This window comes from Nipponia nippon, unplaced genomic scaffold (assembly GCF_047370975.1).
Source record: "Nipponia nippon isolate SJK-2023a ecotype South Korea unplaced genomic scaffold, ASM4737097v1 scaffold_7, whole genome shotgun sequence".
Taxonomy (NCBI): domain Eukaryota; kingdom Metazoa; phylum Chordata; class Aves; order Pelecaniformes; family Threskiornithidae; genus Nipponia; species Nipponia nippon.
Genome location: NW_028262391.1, coordinates 7,358,686 through 7,377,065, shown reverse-complemented (window position 1 = coordinate 7,377,065; position 18,380 = coordinate 7,358,686). Strand labels below are relative to the sequence as shown.

General features: G+C 40.1%; 1 long non-coding RNA gene across 2 annotated transcripts in view; it reads left to right on the top strand.

Moving 5' to 3' along the window:
* The window catches only part of LOC148050783 (uncharacterized), a 77,405-nt gene extending 66,868 nt beyond the window's left edge, over positions 1 to 10,537 (top strand). The window contains exons 2-6 of one of the 2 annotated variants that reach the window (XR_015700739.1): positions 9,150 to 9,251; positions 9,333 to 9,438; positions 9,517 to 9,602; positions 9,768 to 9,851; positions 10,218 to 10,537. This is a non-coding gene — a long non-coding RNA (uncharacterized LOC148050783). Of the gene's footprint in view, positions 1 to 9,149; positions 9,252 to 9,332; positions 9,603 to 9,767; positions 9,852 to 10,217 lie in introns of both variants that reach the window. The other variant, XR_015700738.1, reaches the window with a different exon arrangement.
* The last annotated feature ends 7,843 nt before the right edge of the window (positions 10,538 to 18,380 follow it).

Below are 18,380 nucleotides of genomic sequence, written 5' to 3'. Positions count from 1 at the left end.
CTGGCCAAAGGGCCATTCCATATCGTATGACATCATGCCCAGCATATAAACTAGGGGAAAGCTGGCCGGGGGGCCACTGCTCAGGGACGGGCTGGGCATCGATCAACAGGTGGTGAGCAATTGCATTGTGCATCACTTGCTTTGTATATTCTTTTATCATTACTATTATTATTACTACTTTATTTTACTTTATTTCAATTATTAAACTGTTCTTATCTCAACCTGTGAGTCTTCTCACTTTTACTCTTCCGATTCTCTTCCTTATCCCACTGGGGAGGGAGTGAGTAAGTGGCTGTGTGGTGCTCAGTTGCTGGCTGAGGTTAATCCACAACACCTTTGAAAGAGAGAACATACAATTCCATATACGTCTTTAGTCCATTTATATCTTGTACGTAGAAAGACTTATAGTTTATACCTATAAGCACTACATAGTCTCTGGCTTTCTCTGTGTAAACATATACAGGGAGAATGACTTGAAAATCGATTTCTAAATTGAATATAGTTCAGCCATTTTGCTGTTGAATGAGTTGCAGGATCATGCTCCCCAGGAAGCAGTAATTCTCTCTTTGTGTTTCCAGGGTAGCTCTTGATACCAAAATGCTTTGGTAAGCTGAGGTCATGGCTGTGTGTACATGTTAATCTTAAAAAAAACAAAACAAAAAAACCCAACCAAAAAGAAAAAAACCAAAAATACAAACCAACCAAACAAAAAAAAACCCCAAAAAACCAAAACCCAACGTTGTTGGTAAATAAATCTGGATTCGCATCAGGAAAAGGCTCTTTAAGTTGTCTCCCACAGCATTCTCCTGGAGAAGTGGGCTGCTCACGGCTTGGATAAGTGCACTCTGTGCTGGGTTAAAAACTGGCTGGACGGCCGAGCCCAGAGAGTGGTGGTGAATCGAGTCAAATCCAGTTGGCGGCTGGTCACAAGTGGTGTTCCCCAGGGCTCAGTGTTGGGGCACCAGTCGTGTTCAATATCTTCATCAATGGTCTGGATGAGGGGATTGAGTGCACCCTCAGTAAGTTTGCAGATGACACCAAGTTGGGTGGAAGTGTTGATCTGCTGGAGAGTAGGAAGGTCCTGCAGAGGGACCTGGACAGGCTGGATTGTTGGGCCGGGGCCAACTGTATGAGGTTCAGCAAGGCTCAGTGCCGGGTCCTGCATGTGGGTCACAACAACCCCATGCAATGATACAGGCTTGGGAAGGAGTGGCTGGAGAGCTGTCTGGAGGAAAAGGACCTGGGGGTGTTGGTTGACTGCTGCCTGAACATGAGCCAGCAGTGTGCTCAGGTGGCCAAGAAGGCCGATGGCATCCTGGCTTGTATCAGAAATAGTGTGGTCAGCAGGACCATGGAGGTGATAATGCCCCTGTACTCGGCACTGGTGAGGCAGCACCTCGAGTACTGGGTTTGGTTTTGGGCCCCTCACTACAAGAAGGACATCGAGGTGCTGGAGCGTGGCCAGAGAAGGGCAACGAAGCTGGTGAAGGGTCTGGAGCACAAGTCTTGTGAGGAGTGGCTGAGGGAGCTGGGGCTGTTTTAGTCTGGAGAAGAGGAGGCTGAGGAGAGACCTCATTGCTCTCTACAACTGCCTGAAAGGAGGTTATAGAGAGGTGGGGGTCGGTCTCTTCTCCCTAGTAACAAGCGATAGGACAAGAGGAAACGGCCTCAAGCTGCACCAGGGGAGGTTTAGGTTGGATAGTAGGAAAAACTTCTTCACCGAAAGGGCAGTCAGGCCCTGGCACAGGCTGCCTGGGGAAGTGGTTGAGTCTCCATCCCTGGAGGTATTTAAAAGATGGGTAGACGTGGTGCTTGAGGACATAGTTTAGTGGTGGACTTGGTAGTGCTAGGTTAACGGTTGGACTTGATCATCTTAAGGGTCTTTTCCAACCTGAATGATTCTATGATTCTGTAAGTTATACTTTATGTATGGTTTTACTGCAGTCTAATAAAATAATTTTGTAATTAAATTATTTTCTTTGCATTTTGTGGTAAGATGGGAGGTATTAGTTTAGAAATACATATGGGCAATATATGGATTTTGATGTAGCGACTCCTATGGGAGGCACTACTGAGGTATACAGAGGCAGGAGAAATTATGTCTAAAATATTTTCTTGGTGTGTCGTCTTACACATGTGATGAGTGTTTTGTTTTATCTCTTGAAATGGAATAAACATTTTCCTCTCTCAGGGTATGAGACCTGCTTAGGGAAATAGGAGCTTGAATTTCTTTGACATAGTCAGCCCTTTCCTTCATGTCTTACATGATACTACTATAATGTATAAAGAAGTATGTCTTCCGATTCTTATATCGGTGTGAAGTAAAGCTCCAGTTTCTGCATAGTTTATATCCAAGGGAAACAAGTATACCCTCATCTCTATGTGCTTTTTAGCATGCTCTGAATTTGTATATTTTGCAAGAAATGATACAGTTATCGTCAGCCTGCAGCTGAGAGCATCTTGCTAATTTTAAGCTCTAACTTGGGGGGTGTTCCAAAAAATAAGACTTTTCAAAAAAGAGGGATAATAGATTGAATAGAGTCCTGCAGAGAGAGACTAGTTTGGTAAATTCAGTCTAACTCCCCATAGGAGTGACCCCTTATTTGATCTCTACCACCACAACCTCTGTTTTTGAAGTCTATAATTCTTACGAGATCTTAAACTTCTTTCTTTAGATTCTTATTCTATATCTAGACACATGAAGACATGGGAGATTAGCAGAAACTGGATCCGATGGCAGAAGTTCTTGAATTCATGTCTATACTCTCTCGCTTGCCTTTGTACCTTAATTATAAAGTTCTTGAGAAGAAAGAATATCTTTCTGGTACTTTCCAGTCACCTGGTGCCCTGTGTTGCCAGTGGAATCTAATAGTCATTAGCATTTGCTGGTTGACTTCAGGAAAGCAGTGAGGGGTGCATGTGCCTACCACCAGGAAGGAAAGGGACAAGGGCTGCAGAGCAGCTGATATAGGTAGGATGAGGGTCATAAATCATGGATATAGTACTTCTAGATCTTTACCTTATGTTGTATTAAATAGGTTGGTCATCTCTGCATTGACACCTTTACCCAGATGAGTGTTCCCAACCCTCCTTCATCCCAAGGTCCTCTCCCCTTATCCTAGTGCTATGGCAACACCTTATTTTAACAGCAGATGCAAAATTCACTTTCACAAAGAGCTAATGTGAAACAGTAGCACAGCGAACACCTCCCATTTAGAAAAGAACCATCATCGTTAGAGAAGGGGGATGGAGGTCAGAACAGCCTCTCCGAGGTGAATTCACATTCAGCACTTTGCTGCTGCAGAAGCAGTAGAGCTCTGTAATAAGCAGAGCTCCAGTGATTTGGAACCTCCCACTTTACCTAAGCCCTCATATCTTGTTTTCCTTAGCATTTTCTTAACCTTCAAAGAAGAATGGATTAAAGTTTTAAGTAGGCATTGTGCTGGCAACTATAAGAACTTGCATTTACTATCCAGAAGTAACTTGTCAGTAGAATAAGTTTGGAAGAGTAGGGAATGATTCCTTGCTTAATTATACATTAAAAAATGGTAAATTTATTCCTGCAGATTATTCAAAACAAATTATTCAGTCACCCTTAGGGAGTACTGTGAAGCCTGTAAAATGGGTAATGCTTGGGCACTTCTGCTGGAATAGAGTCCTCCTCATTGTCATGGGTGAGAGAGTTTGAACTGATGATTAGCCCATGATGACTGGAAATGTGTGAGGAGCAAAGGGATCACATCAGCTCCTAATCATCACGTTCCTATTAAGAGATATCTGTTACAACTGCAATGAGTTTCCTGCTGCTGTACTTACATCGATTAACACTGGTTTTCTCTTGATTTTAGATATGTGCGATAGCAGAAGCCCCAAAACTGACAACATATGATGTGCAGGAGAGAAGGGTTGGAATAAAACACTTCCTGGCAAAGCCCAGAAACTGTCACAATATTATTTGTGACCTGATAGTAAATCACAGTTATATGTTGTGTACCTTGATCTACCTATTGCACTGGCATCTTATCTGTCTTGAAAATGTGAAAACCGGTGTTACAATGTAGGTGCTCACAAGCCAAGACCAGCCTGGGAATCCTCACAGATGCTTCCAACAGCTTCAGGGCCAGCCTGGGGCATCCTACTGTAGGACCTTGTTCAGCTTTGCTGGCTGTGCTGCTGATGCCCCTTTCTGGGGAAAATATAAGTTTCTGCATTCTTGAGTGAACTTCTCTTTAGCCTCAATGTGTTGTGTCCAATAACTCAATTTGTGTCATTAAATTCCTGAAATAAGAAGTGTGATTATCAACCTTTGTTTTTCCAAGAGTGTGCAGATCAACCATCAGTGGTGTTGTCAACAGCCTCACGATCTAATACTGTTTCTGGAGAAAACACTTTGACTAAATTCCCTGGAGGTGAAAAAACAGTCTGGACCTGGATAGTGAGTAGGAATTTCTAGAACTTGTGGGCTGGTGGCAGAGGAGTTGGAAGGGTTGACTGATGGTGGACCTGAGGGTATTGTGAGGAGGTACCTTCTTCTTTCACCCTGCCTGTTAGCCAGTGAGATTTTTATGCTGGTTGAGAAATCTCTTTGTAATTTGCTGCTTGGTTAATAATTTCAGAAGGATGGATCAGTTACTTTTCATGCAGTGCTGTTCTCTTTCTGTCCTTGGCTGGATGTTCTCATAATAGACAGCTCAGAGATTGCAGTCAAGATGCAAGAGGACAAAACAGCCAAATTGTATGTGCTAAACATTCATCCAGAAGACAAACTTTCCAAGATAATCAGAAAAAGAAGAATCTGTTACTTGATATCATTCCTAGCTGAGTCTTGCAAAGCCAGGTTGAATCTAGGATGTGCCACTTTGCGTAGTATGTTATACATCATGCTGGATTTTACAAAAAAACATGGTATATGTAAAAGTAATAGAGAAGTTTTGCTGCTGTAATAAAATACTTCTGCCATCTTTAAGTCCGGTTCCCATGGGTAAAAGTTATGTAAATCGTTCTTCAATAATAAGTTTGTTATTTAGTTTTATTTGCAAAATGAGAACACTGAGTAATCACAGAACATTATTTACAAAATTAAACAAACAGTGCCTGCAATTCAAAGAATTAATATATCCACATATTCAAAAACCCAAACAAATCAAAGGGAATTCATTTGTTTGACAGCCATACAAAATGAATAATAAAATGGAAAAAAACAGGAGTTTGAAGCTATTTGGCTTAGAATAAGTTGAGATAGGAAGAGAAAGGAGACGAGGGACGGGGGGAAGGAAGAATAAGGGAGAAAAAAAATATTTTAAATGGCAGTTTAAATTGATAAATTCTCTACAGAACAAAGTGCATGAGGTTACAGCCATATGAGTGTCAGTGAAGCGAATGTGTAACAGTGGGCAAATAAATTCAGTTAAAGTTTTACAAGGCACTTCTTTTCTTTGAGCTTTAGAAAAGATGCTGTTTGTGACCGCTCAGTAAGTAAAACTTAAAACCTGCAGATTCTGGGGTGTTTGCTGATTTACCTGCTTTCATTCAGGCTGCTGACAGGACTCCAGTTTCCTTTCTTACTCTGTCCTGGCACTTCTGAACTGTATCTAAAGACATGACTTTACATGGATTCAACAGGCATATTAGTGCATAATTTGCTTTTTGATCAGTTTAGCTTTGAATTTGGTCTAGTAGCATCTGTTTTGGCAGGCTGTGATCATAAGGTAGTCAACCTGATCTTTACTCATTTGTCTGTAACCGAGGGTAACCAAATCAGCCCTACTGAGGAAGAGGGCAGATCATCTTCACTTAGCTTTCCATGAGGGCTGATCATTATGTGCTTCCATTTCATTAAATAGAAATCCCCTAAAGACTGGGGCACTGTCTGTGTGGGGAACATCAGCCGTATCAGCTAGAGGTTATTGGATGAAGAATTGTTTTAGAATATTTCTGTTTGAAAACTTGGTAATTTCTTACCATTTTCAGATGTTTCTGGTACCTCATTTTCTTTATTTTTTTTCTATTTGTGCTGTACTTAAAATTTCTGGCATAACTCAATATTTTTCCTCAATTTGTCTTTACTGATTGTAGACACGTGAGGATTTAAAATACCACCAGGTCTAGAGCTATCATTATGGAATTTCCACATAGAAGTAACAGAAAGGTAGAATTATTTCACTTTTAATTATTTTGGTATCATTATAAAAACAATTCAGTAGGGCCCAATAAGTAGGACTGAAAAGCATGATAGCTTCTCTTTAGGAAAGACAGTATGTGTTACAATCTGAGGTTAACAGTAATAACATTTTTCTCTTTTCTGATTTTAATAAATGCCTCAGGGCATTGCATTTGGGTAAATCAAGCAGCAGACAAAAACGTAATGCACTGCTAACCTCTAAAGTATGTGCAAAAAGTTTCTTCATAAAATATGTATGCAGAACACACTGCTGTAATGATAATGATCCTCTCTAGGTTATTCTATGAAAGATTTAGTATTTTAGGGTCTGTAGTCTTTAATCTTTTTGAAGGGAGTTCCAAGTATTGTACTTTTGTATTTGTTTATTTTTAATGAACTTTCCATTAGCATATGAAAGTCATATTAACATACACTATGCTGAGTACTCTGTTTCTACTCCTGGTACATATTTAGCTGAGAAGAATTGTAACATAGGCCTGTAGATGGCATTCTTGCTCAGCTGTTTAAAAGTCTGTGGTAGTCACAGAACTAGTCTCCCTTTTTGCGCTGATATGGAAGATATATTTTAATTTATGATGCTCCCTTCCCCCATGTATATGTTGCGTATGCTGCGTATAATCCATTTGGGGCAGCTGGCATTTCCACAGAGTATAAGAATGATAAAAAGTGCATTGAGCTCTCCTGATAACCATTTAAGTGATTTCTTCTACTGCCTATGTTTGACACTGACATGATCTGTAGTTAAATATGCATTCCCTGTTAAAACCTGGAGTCCTCATCCAGGCATGTAGGCAGAGGTGTACATGGGGGCTGCTCCATTTCCTTTTCTGTGGAGAATGGGGTCTTTTCAGGCAGCAGAAATGGTTATTTGTCAAAAGATACTGCTGTTTGCTTTTTGTCCTCCTTCTGTTAGGTGTTATACTGCAAAAGAAGGAAATTGCCCAGCACCATTACTAAATAGTCTGCAGATGAAGACAACCCTTCCTGAGTTCAGGTGCAGGACTTGGCACCGGAGCCGGGCGTATAGCTGGCGTGTGCACAAACACCACCGTGAAGGCCAGTTATGCATGAGTTTTTCACAAAGTGCTTACTCTGTGGATGGTGCTCTGCAGGACTGTTGGTTAGAGAAGGAAGATGATGGCAATTTGGTGAGGGAACGATGTTGCCAAACAGTTGAAACTTTCTGATTCATCAGAAGGCAGAAAATAATCTCAGACCGTAACGCTTGCCATAATGCAACAGCTTCTAGGGGATGTTATGTTTATTTTGCAGCAATGACAACATGTACCCAGTTTCCTTCCCTAAACTCTCAGATTAATGGATTCAACTCTAGCTAAAATCAAGGTCCCTATGGTCCCTAAATTACTTTCTGCATGGTAGGAACTAGCTGTTTGTGTGTGCGTTTTGGGGTCTGGGTCCTAATTCCTTAGAATAGCCTATTTGTCTGCATTGCTCTGTCCTGCTCTTCCTGTGCCACGGCTGCTGCTGCAGCTTAGCTTCCCCTTCTCAAAACTAAGCAAACTTTTTGTTTGCTTTTCTCCTCATTCCTTTTCTCCTCCTTAGCTGGAAGACCTCTCAGCTGATTCCCAGCCAGTATCTTATCTTTGGGGTAACTATCCCTCCCAGAAGACTTTAAGTCTGAACCAACCAACTCATCTTTTGCCTGGGAACAGTGAAGGTCTATCGGACCAGTGATTGATTTTGCTGCTGCCACAACAGGAGGTGCAGTAGGGAGGGTCTGCTCCCTGTGTTCTAGCCTTGCCTCTTTTTAGAGGTTACCCTTGCAAAAAGTCTTTGAAAGCATAATTGTCGTATAAAACAAGCACAGAAACCTGCCTGTGTCAACATGTGTTGAGTAAACAGCAAACCCTGTGTGTGCAAATACTCCTCGATACTACTGCACCAGTAATCCTTACTAAGGAAGAAGAGATAAGAAATGTTTCTTCATTAACTGCAGTCATAGGCGGAGTGTAAAATATTGTTAGTGAATAGACACAGCAGACTAATATTGGGTTAGAATAAGCTACAGTTTTTGTAAATTTACTGGATATGATTGACTTTCTTCTAGTATTTCCTCCATGGCCTCTCTTCAGGAGACCTTGTTTTAATTGTCAGATAAAGTGAAAAGTAGTGGCTATATGATTATGCAAGGTCACTGTTGTCTTTGCTAAAAGACAAAGGAAGAAAAGCAATAAAAATAGAAGCAGTTTTACTGCATGTGGAAATCTGTCATTAAGCTATGTGACCAAAACATCCATAAAGAGAAGAAATGGTGAGAGTCTGTAACATCGCTTTGCAGAGTCCAACATATGTTGCATTGCTGTGTTCTTGAAGATATGGGATATTTAAAATTCCAGGCTAACATCACTTTCCATTTGTTTATAAAAGCAAAAAGGTCATATTCCTTCTCCTTGTTGCTGCCAACCTTAACTCCTATGCAGTGCACAGTATGCTAGCGCTAACACTTTTTTGTCATATGAAGTGGCTTCAAGCAAAATAAATAATGGGAGCCCACATTTTATCCTGTAAAGCATGAAGCAGACATTTCTCTTTTCTGGTATTCTTGGACTTTTTACATCTTTCAAAGTGCAAGTAGTATTGTTTTAAATGAGTGTAACAGTGATGCCTGATGGCTCCAGCAGATATTGCTCATTGTACTTGAGCTAGATAGTATACGAGGAAAAGTAAGACTTTCTGTCACAAGAGGTTGGTAATCTAGATTATGCTATTAATAATCAGTTAGAGTACTCCAATGCCTTGGAGTTCTAGTCATGGACTAGATGACCCATAGTCTTCGTCATGCTTGAAAACAGGACAAAGAAGGTAGTCTTTTGCCCAAAAGAGCTTGCAGCATGGGTGTAAGACAGGAGGAAAGTGATAGAAAGAAGCAGGAAGAAAGGAGACTAGTCAGTTTAATAGGCAATAGTCTCAATATGTTAGTGGCCTAACCACTGTCTGGTTTCTACAGGTGAGGAGCAAGAGGAGAAATAGAGATATGTGCTCTTGGAGTGCAGGGAGATGTTCAGGTGCTCTAATTCAGAATCCAGAGCCCTATTCAGAGCTCAATAAGGTACTCATATGAATATATGGACATATGGTTTTCCACTATTAGAGGGTTCTGTGGATGTTTTCATGGATTTTTTTTTTTCAGTGCAGCACCAGGTTTGCAGAAGAATGTGGTTTCTGTGCTCTTGTACTTGTGTCTTTCGAGAAAATGGTGGAGCTGGGATGAAGGAGTTTTGATCTCGTTGAACATGGTGATTAATGGAGTGCAAGGGAGAGAATGGGACTGCATGTTTTCCCTGGGTGACTTAGGTCCTTCCCTCCTGTTGAAGGAATTGAAGGGCAGGCCAGGTCATGGATGGCTGAGCGGCACCGCTCTATCCTTGGGACTGAGCCGATGGACTCCAAGTCTTAAGAGGTAAGGAGAGGACATGAAAGAAAGAAAATCATATCTGCTTCCAATTTTATCTAAAATAAGTTTGTATTTCTAAAAGAATATATTTATTGAACAGCCCTGGAATATTAAGCTGATATCTTTTTTTTTCCCCCATGTTTTTTCAGTCTTTTCTATTTTATGATCTAGGCTGTATTCTGGGAATATCGGAGAAATGCAGAAGAGACCATAAGAGGGAATGTTTGATTGGGATACCAGGAAAGGAATGATAATGTAATGCCTATTTATTTTTTATTTTCATCTTAGATACAAATATGTTTCACATTAAAGAGGGACTTTTGGCCTCTGTTGATAACTGTAGTTGTGCTGGGACATTGCTGTCCTTCTCCAGGTTGCAGACGTGCGTTAACTCTATCTGCGTTTGAAGACAAAGGAAAGGAAAATTTTAAGTGAAGGAAGGAAGTTTCAGTTTCTTTGCACTTGTTATCCATGTAGTCCTGTCACTGGTTTATCAGGAGCAAAATATATTCCAAACACATGCTGAAATAAATAGCACACATGAGTTTCCTCTGATGAATACTCAATACAGAGCTGTCTGCTGTCTGAGCCAGATGAGTTTACACTTTTTTTCTTTTTCAGATGCGAAGACCAGGAGTCAGGGACATCATGTGGATTTGTGACATTCAATGGCAGACACTGACTTCAGAAACCAAAGAAAATGTTGCTTTCATTCATACAGTGACTTCTGCAGCCATTCTTTATCTCCGACAGATATAGTATTCTGATAGCTAATAATCATATAGGGGCAAAAGCCACATTCAGTGCATATTGAATCTCATAAAATGATTCCTGTTGACTTAGTGGCAGCACTGAGACCTTAGTAACTACTCTTAGACTAATCCAATCACACTATTAATGATTTTGAGAATGGCAATTTAATTTTTTTCAACCATGATTGAGTAAAAACTCCTTATGCAGTGAGAAGAAAGAAGCTGATAGTTTCTGGAAAATTGTGTTATAGTTTTGAGATGGATGATACAAAATGGTGAGAGAGTTTTGTCCTGTAACAGAGAGGTAATAAAATAATAAACGGTTACTTGTTTTATGAATAACCTTATGAAACATTAGGGGTCTCATTACAACTATTGAAACAAAAACATACAGCTGTTAAGTATTGGATGCAATTATATGGTTAAACTTCCATAAACTTCTCTAGAACCACCCACAGTGGATAGTTTGGTGAACATTGTTACCATGCTATAGCAAGTAAATAAATCAGCATCCCGGGGAAAGACTACTTTTCTAAATCTGACTGAGAAGGTGCACTTCTCAGCCAGTTAAGTATATTTGGCTTGTATCATGAGAAATGGGGTTTCAGTTTTTGCATAGCGATAGTGCTCAGAAGCTGTGCTTAGCATTGAGGTTGCATGGCAGGAGTCTGCTTGAGCAGATGTATCAGTGTCATGGAAAGCCAGAAGAACACCTCACATCCACCAGAGATGCCTTTTGCAAGGAGCCTCTACTCTGAAGAGTTCAGAGTTTTCATTGTTGTTGTGGCGGAGTCATTTTGAGGGAAAGACAGCTTTTCAGGCAGCATGTTAGTGTCTTGTGGGTTTTATAGGATCCATGTATAGGAAGGAGGGAGCCTACAGATTACTGCTATAGGGGTATATGGTGAAGAAATCCAGTAAGAAGGTAACTGTGTTGTGCTAAATCAATGACATGCGTGTGAAACACTGTCTCTACAGATTTGGATTTTGTACACCTAAAGAGAATTCTTCCGGAGCCACTTCTGTATTTCAGAAAGGTGTGACCCACTGAAATCCACTTTTCCTAGTACTGTTAACATGAGTGTAGTGACTTGTGGGAGTACTTACTAATCTGGCATTTACACTGTAAACAGTGTATACTGCATATATACAGAAAAACATTCCTCGTCACATTTGAGACATTTTATGAAGCTCAGCTTATATAATTACTCTGAGCTATATGGTAGCTTTTATGATTGACACTAAGAAATATAACATAATTTACTATCCTAGAGTGACATTTTAGATATTAATGAACATTTTAATGGAAGCCCTTGGTAAGAATGAGGGAATTTATTAAATGAAGTTTAAAAAGCGAGCTAGAAACTGTGTGTGAAACTTCTGGAAAAATACCTGCAAGCTGCTGACCAGCCAACACATTTCAGAGTACCTGGACCAGTACCAAATTCTAGTCTTATGCCCCTGGCATGGGGGAAGACAGTGTTGTAGATACGAAACACCATCAACAAATAAAAAAGATTCTGAATTTAAGAAAGTCTGTGTACCAAGCCTCATTGTTGTCTTCATTGTACCTTAAAAGGGAAGGAGGAAACCTTGGTCAAAACTTACAACGATCATTTATGGTGATAGGTGTATAAGAACATTAAAGAGTACTAGGCTCAAGAGCAAAGCTGGCAAAAGAAATTTCATTATGTGTTTTGGGTTATTTCTTGGCTTTGAAACATTACTGAGGTCAGCAAGGATTTTGTCAAGCTTTTCAGCTGAGAAGGCTGGAACTGTCAAAGTAACTCTTTGACAGAGCAACCCATGATGTTTAAAGGTGTAATTCTGATTAATGATCATTGTGGGTGTGATGTATTTATCTGGTTGTTTGGATAAGGTTGGGCATAGACAATAGTTGGCACAAAACACATGTACCTGATAGTAAAGCAAAACCTGTACAGCTCTAGTGTGCTGGAGCTGTCTTTCTCCCCAAATGACTAAGTCACAAGTCAACGATGAGCAAGACCCAGCTCATTATGTAAAGACTGCTCCTATAATCTTGTCAAGGTCAGAGTCAGTATGACTTATTGGCAGTATAAGTACTGGTCATGGGAGTTAAAGATGCCTGAAGACAACCTTAACTCTTGAGCGCATTTCAGTGTAATTCAAGTGTTGTATTCTTACTTCCTACAACTGAAGCTGACGGAGTGCAACACTGCCTGAAATACTTGGTATTACTAAGGGCTTAGAAAGTATTTTCATCTGTAAGTATGTCAGATTATGTTAAATAAGCCTCTAAAGATGCTTCCAAGGTTAAGCATGTTTTTTAACGTGTTCAGGTAATGAACTTTTTCCCCCTGCGCTTATTTGAAGGGAACCTTGTTTTCATGGATACAAGGGGTTGCACCTTATTGCAGTCTGGTTCTATATTTAGAATGGCATAACTAAACTTCTCATTAACAGGATTTCAAATAACACCACTATATTTTTCTAAGATTTCAGTGCCCATCTTTCTGTTGAGGGGGATGTTAGCAACCAAGAACTAATATCGTTGTGTGAAGCAAGCTCAAGAGCCTTGGAGCCCCCATGGAGGATGTAGACCTGCAGGGATGTTCACTGGTGCTTCCTCAACTCAGTAGGTTTTAGCACAGAGTAGTCTGGGCAGAGGCTTTTCAGCTGGTAGAGAACCCAAGAAAAACTTTTATAATAGACTGTAATTTGTTTAAAATTTTGCTAAAAAGTTTCCATAAATACAGGTTTTTTTCCTACATTTTATAAAAAGCTGTTACACGTTGGCATGTCAATATGAAGACAATACAACAAAGAAAGAATTTGCAAGGTTTATAAAGGTCTGGTGGTGATTGACCTCGCTATCCTGAGGTAGGAGGTGCCCTGTGCTGTTGGGTAAGCAAAGATGGACCTTGTGAATTCATGACTGTGTGCTCAGAAGACATTTAGTACCAGAGGGGCAGGATGCAGGATCTGCAGGCTCTTCTGAGAAGAATGAAATGTTTGTGACTTGCAAGTGTGTCTGTCTTCTCTCTGCTCTGTTGAAGATTTTAAAGAAACGTCTAGTGACAAACATGTTTTAGCACTACCTTAAATATACTTGATTCTTTTTTTGGCAAGGGGATGATAGGTTAGTGGTGAGATCCCTTCTTACTGGCCTGTTTTTTTTAGACTAAGAAGCATATACTTGCACAGGCAACCAGTCTCTTCTGGTGCAGATGTTGTGGTTTAACCCCAGCTGGCAACTAAGCACCACCCAGCCACTTGCTCTCTCCCCTGCAGTGCGATGGGGGAGAGAATCAGATGAGTAAAAGTGAGAAAATGCATGGGTTGAGATAAAGGCAGTGTAATAGGTAAAGTAAAGGCCACATGTGCAAGCAAAGCAAAACAAGGAATTAATTCCCCGCTTCCCATCAGCAGGCAGGTGTTCAGCCATCTCCAGGAAAGCAGGGCTCCATCACATGTAACAGTTACTTGGGAAGACAAATGCCATCACTCTGAACATCCCCTCCTTCCTTCTTACCCCAGCTTTATATGCTGAGCATGATGTCATATGGTGTGGGATAGCCCTTTGGTCAGCTGGGGTCAGCTGTCCCAGCTGTGATCCCTTCCAGGTCCTTGTGCACTCCCAGCCCACTCACTGGTGGCATGGGGTGAGGAGCACAAAAGGCCTTGACTCTGTGTAAGCACTGCTCAGCAGTAACGAAAACATCCCTGTATTATCAACACCGTTTTCAGCACAAATCCAAAACATAGCCCCATGCTAGCTACTACAAAGAAAATTACCTCTTTCCTAGCCAAAACCAGCATAGCAGAGCATGTGTGTGTCAATTTGTGTAACAGTACACAGCCATGCAGACAGCTTAAGCATAGACCGGGTGTTTGCTAAAGGTAATACTGTTGTTTTTACAGAGAACATAGGCATTTTATAGTATTTGCTTCCCACTTGCAAAAATATAAAGAGCAAAGATGTTGCAGAAAAGACCTTTCTCCATGATAGTACAGTTACTCCAAAGAGCTTTTATACAGGTATTCCAAAGGTACATTTCTGAGCTGACAAGTTAGTATTTTAGTACCAGTCTTAAAAATAATTAAGCAGATATACTTTTATGACATAAATATTATTAAAGGTACAGCAAAAGCCAAAAAGACCCCCTAAAAGGGCAACCCTTTTGAGAGTTATCTATTTTTGTGGATGTGGTGAAGGATTGCTGGACGCAGGATCTGCTGAACAAGAAAAGATTTTTTCTGGATAACATCCTGACGTGTTTGAGACTTGTGGGCTCCATGCTGGGTAATTTGTCTCAGAAGAGGGTTTCTGGCCTTTTCTTCCCTTTCACTTTAATTTGGCACATTTTGCTAGTACTTAGTAGTGTTGGATACTACAGGAAATCACTTTGTATTATGTACTCCCACATCATTCCTGATAATATATGAAGTCTGAATTCTCTTCCCCTATAAGAGTGGGATTAATTTGCAATTTGCAATGCTTGATAGAGCTGGTAAGAAGAAATTTACCTCTGCAGCCTGTGCTGTGGTGATGCGCTTGTGCTTTCTGTTGGCTGTATCCATTCTCCATCAGTTCTCTCAGATCTCATGTCCTGTCTGTAATGTTTCACGCATCCTTGGGTTAAGAATTAACTTGTTCTGTGATAAAAATTTCAATTTGATGGTGGTGCAACACCCCCTATTTATGTCACTGTGCAGCCCCAAATGAATACGCAGTGAACTCTCAGCTGCTCTTGTAATTGTACAATCCCCTGCGTGGTCCATGGCCAGGAATAGCTTCTTGCAACTTGAGGGTATCTGAGCCTGTGAGACCAGTTGTAGAACGTTGCTACAAGCAGAGTAATAGTGCAGACATTTTATTATGGGCTGACCCAAGATGAGGGTGGTTAAACCTGCTCCAGCTCAGTCTGTGATGGCGGCACCAAGGCAGAAGCAGGGCATCCTTGCTTTCCATCCTGTGGTCTGACCACTACATAACACCAATCCATACTCTGTCATTGAGGTAGTTCTGCTACTTTTTTTCCTAAAAGAAAATTACATTTTTATAAATGCAGACAAATACAAATAAATTACGTATTAAGAAGACTGATGTGTAAAACAAGCTACGCAGATCTATCATTCTGGTGGTGCACGTTCAACTTAGTTCAGTTTTTCTTATCTTTAATAGGAGAGCAATTTTGTATTCTCTGAATTGTTTCAATAACTATTGACTTTTGGCAATTATAAGGCTGCAGCAAACAAAACAAGCCAGTGTGCACAGGAGTATTTTAAACATATTATTCTCTTTCAGATGGTATTTGATGGCTGCGTATTGCTACAGCGTATAATGGCATCCTGTGACATATGTCAACCCTACATGACAAGCAGCATGAGGAATAGATTTGAGATGTAGAGGAAATAAATGCAAGAATCAATGGCTTCTGCTGGCTGCAGTGAACTGTGCAGGCCTCTGTGCTTGACAATTTCATGTTTTATGCAAAAGAAGAAACTCTTCTGGAATGTGTTAGGGAATCTGTGCTCAAAACCATTTACAGTGAGAGAGTCAAAGAAAATATACTTATGTAGAAAGCAGACCAGTGACCATACCTTGTATGTCTGCAGGTAGTTTGAGTAGCAGCTCACAACTCTATGGGCTGTTTGTATCTTAAAGACTCAAACACAATGATTTAGGGAAAGAAACATAATTTAATGGAGTTATGTAGGGATTACATTATTTCCTCTTTAAGGGCATTTAAAGGTTGCAATATTGTTGCATTAGTAGTAGGAGAAAGGGAAGTTTTTTCTGAACCTTAAGAAAATGTGGTGAAACTTGTCTTTATTAGTTGACTTTGCCCTGTAGTGTAATTTATGCGATTGCATCTATTGCAGACCACTTTGGTCCTACTGAGCAACTTTGACTCTGCTTATCTTTCTTACTTTAAAAAAAGACATTTTTGTTAGCCTCCATTTCAGTTCTTTATATGAAGATGTGGAATGTGATACTCTTTTCAAGGTGGCTAATTTTGAAAAACAAGCCCTAATTTTATAGTTGCAAATAACTGGGTACGATTTTGCTGACACGTTTTATTGCTTTGAAATGTCTGATGATATCTACAAATCAGTGAGTTAAATGCCTATAATATACTGTTGTATTTATTGAGTATCAGAGGCCAAATAGAGGGTTGTTAGGTTGTGGTTTTTTTCTTTAAAATGCAAAGCTGTAACACAGTCGGATAGGTTAGCTTGATTACTTTGTGTCATGTCTACAAACATAAAGCTTTGAAAATTGTGAATAATCCTTAAATTCATAAGATACAGTGGTGAGATGATAAAAGTTCATGTAGAGTCTATCCTTCTTGCCCTTTGTTTTTTTGGCCTTTTGAGTTCTTCTCTCTTACCATCAAAGGTAAGCGTAAAACATTCTTCAGTTAGAGTTAAATTAATCTTGAAATTTATACAGATTAAAAAACAGGATAAAATTAAAAACCTATGAATTTGTAAGAGTTGCTGATGCTGTGTAAAGAAAAATACTTGTATGATACAAAGGAGTTACGAGAATTGTTATTGAATCTTGTGTAAAAGAAAAAAAGTCCTATTGCTATTGCTTAAATGTGCAGTTTATAAAAAAAAAATTACCTCAGCTGTGACTCAGTACTTAATGTGAAGATGCCAAAATATCTGCCTGTTAAGTAAATTATTTTCCATTTTTTTACTAATGTGTTTCATGATATGAAACTGCAAAAGCAGATAATGATTATTGTCCCTTTAATGCCTAATACATTTTGCATGTATTGTCTCATTTATTGAACGTTTTCTAAGTCGCTACTGATGTTCTTAACCAGCTCTTTTTCAATTTTAACCCAGATACTTTGTTCTTACTTTAGGAAGTCAAACCACTTTGGAAACAAAAGTAATAATTGACAGCTGTTGTCCGTGGTGCAGTGAGTGTGCCTCTGTTTAAGGGTCAGAATGGACTCATAATACTCATGCCATGTTTTAAATATGTAAGATTTGCCTCAGAAATGATTCTCAAAATCAGAATGTGTTTTCTCAGAGGAAGGAGAGAAGGTGTAGCTCCCAGAAGAGCCTAGAGCTCTGGTGTTACAGCTGAGATGTGGAAGACCCTCACTCAAATTCCTGCTCTGATTCAAAAAGGCTTCACTGCATGGGTCATCTTGGTCAACTGGGCATCCAAACCCTCATAACAAGGGGAATTGCTCCACAAAAGTGACTGTTCAACATTTGGAGCTTGATATTAGCTATTGACTTAATTAGGGAAGGAAGGGATGTTTATTTCCTATTAGAAAGCGAGCGAACATAGAGTTTGCCACTGTGCAAGGAGCGTGATGATGATATTGCCGGTTCTTTTCCCATTAGCCCTATCCATATCTGCTCTCTGTGCCAGCCTACTCTGCTGGTGTGCTCAGGTAATTCCCATCCTCCTGTGTCACGGGGGCGATGGACCTTCCCACCTCCTGGCAGGCAGTGATGCTCAGAGATCACTACGTATCGCAGTCTTGTAAAACCGTGATGAGAACCACTCATGTGGCTCAGGCGCTCTAGCAATGCTGCCATGACAATGTGATTTAAAACCTCTCCTATTTGTGTGCCTACTGAGTGGGGTTGTAAATGATGATACAATTATTCCAAATGCCATGAATCCAAAAGGATTTGAATCACTCCAGAGCGCAAATGTTTAAAAGCAGATCAGATGTAGCTGACCCCATTTCTTTATGTCCTAACTTTATGTACCATAAATTTAGCTCTTCTGCAAGAGTGAAAACTTACAATGACATTGAATACATAGCATAATACTGAGTAAGGATCCCTGATCCGCTTTGTTAATGTCGTGCTGGGCTTGCTGTTAAAGAAATGAAATGCGGAAGATGACACACAAGATATGGCCATCTCTCCTCAGCTGCTTAAGCACCCTTTTCTTCAAAGCAAACTGCATATCTTGTTCAAATAAATATAAGGTGGTCCGGAATGTAGGGTCACGGCTGCCGTATCAAATTAACAGTCTGTGCCGAACGCATAGTATTCAGCAACAAAC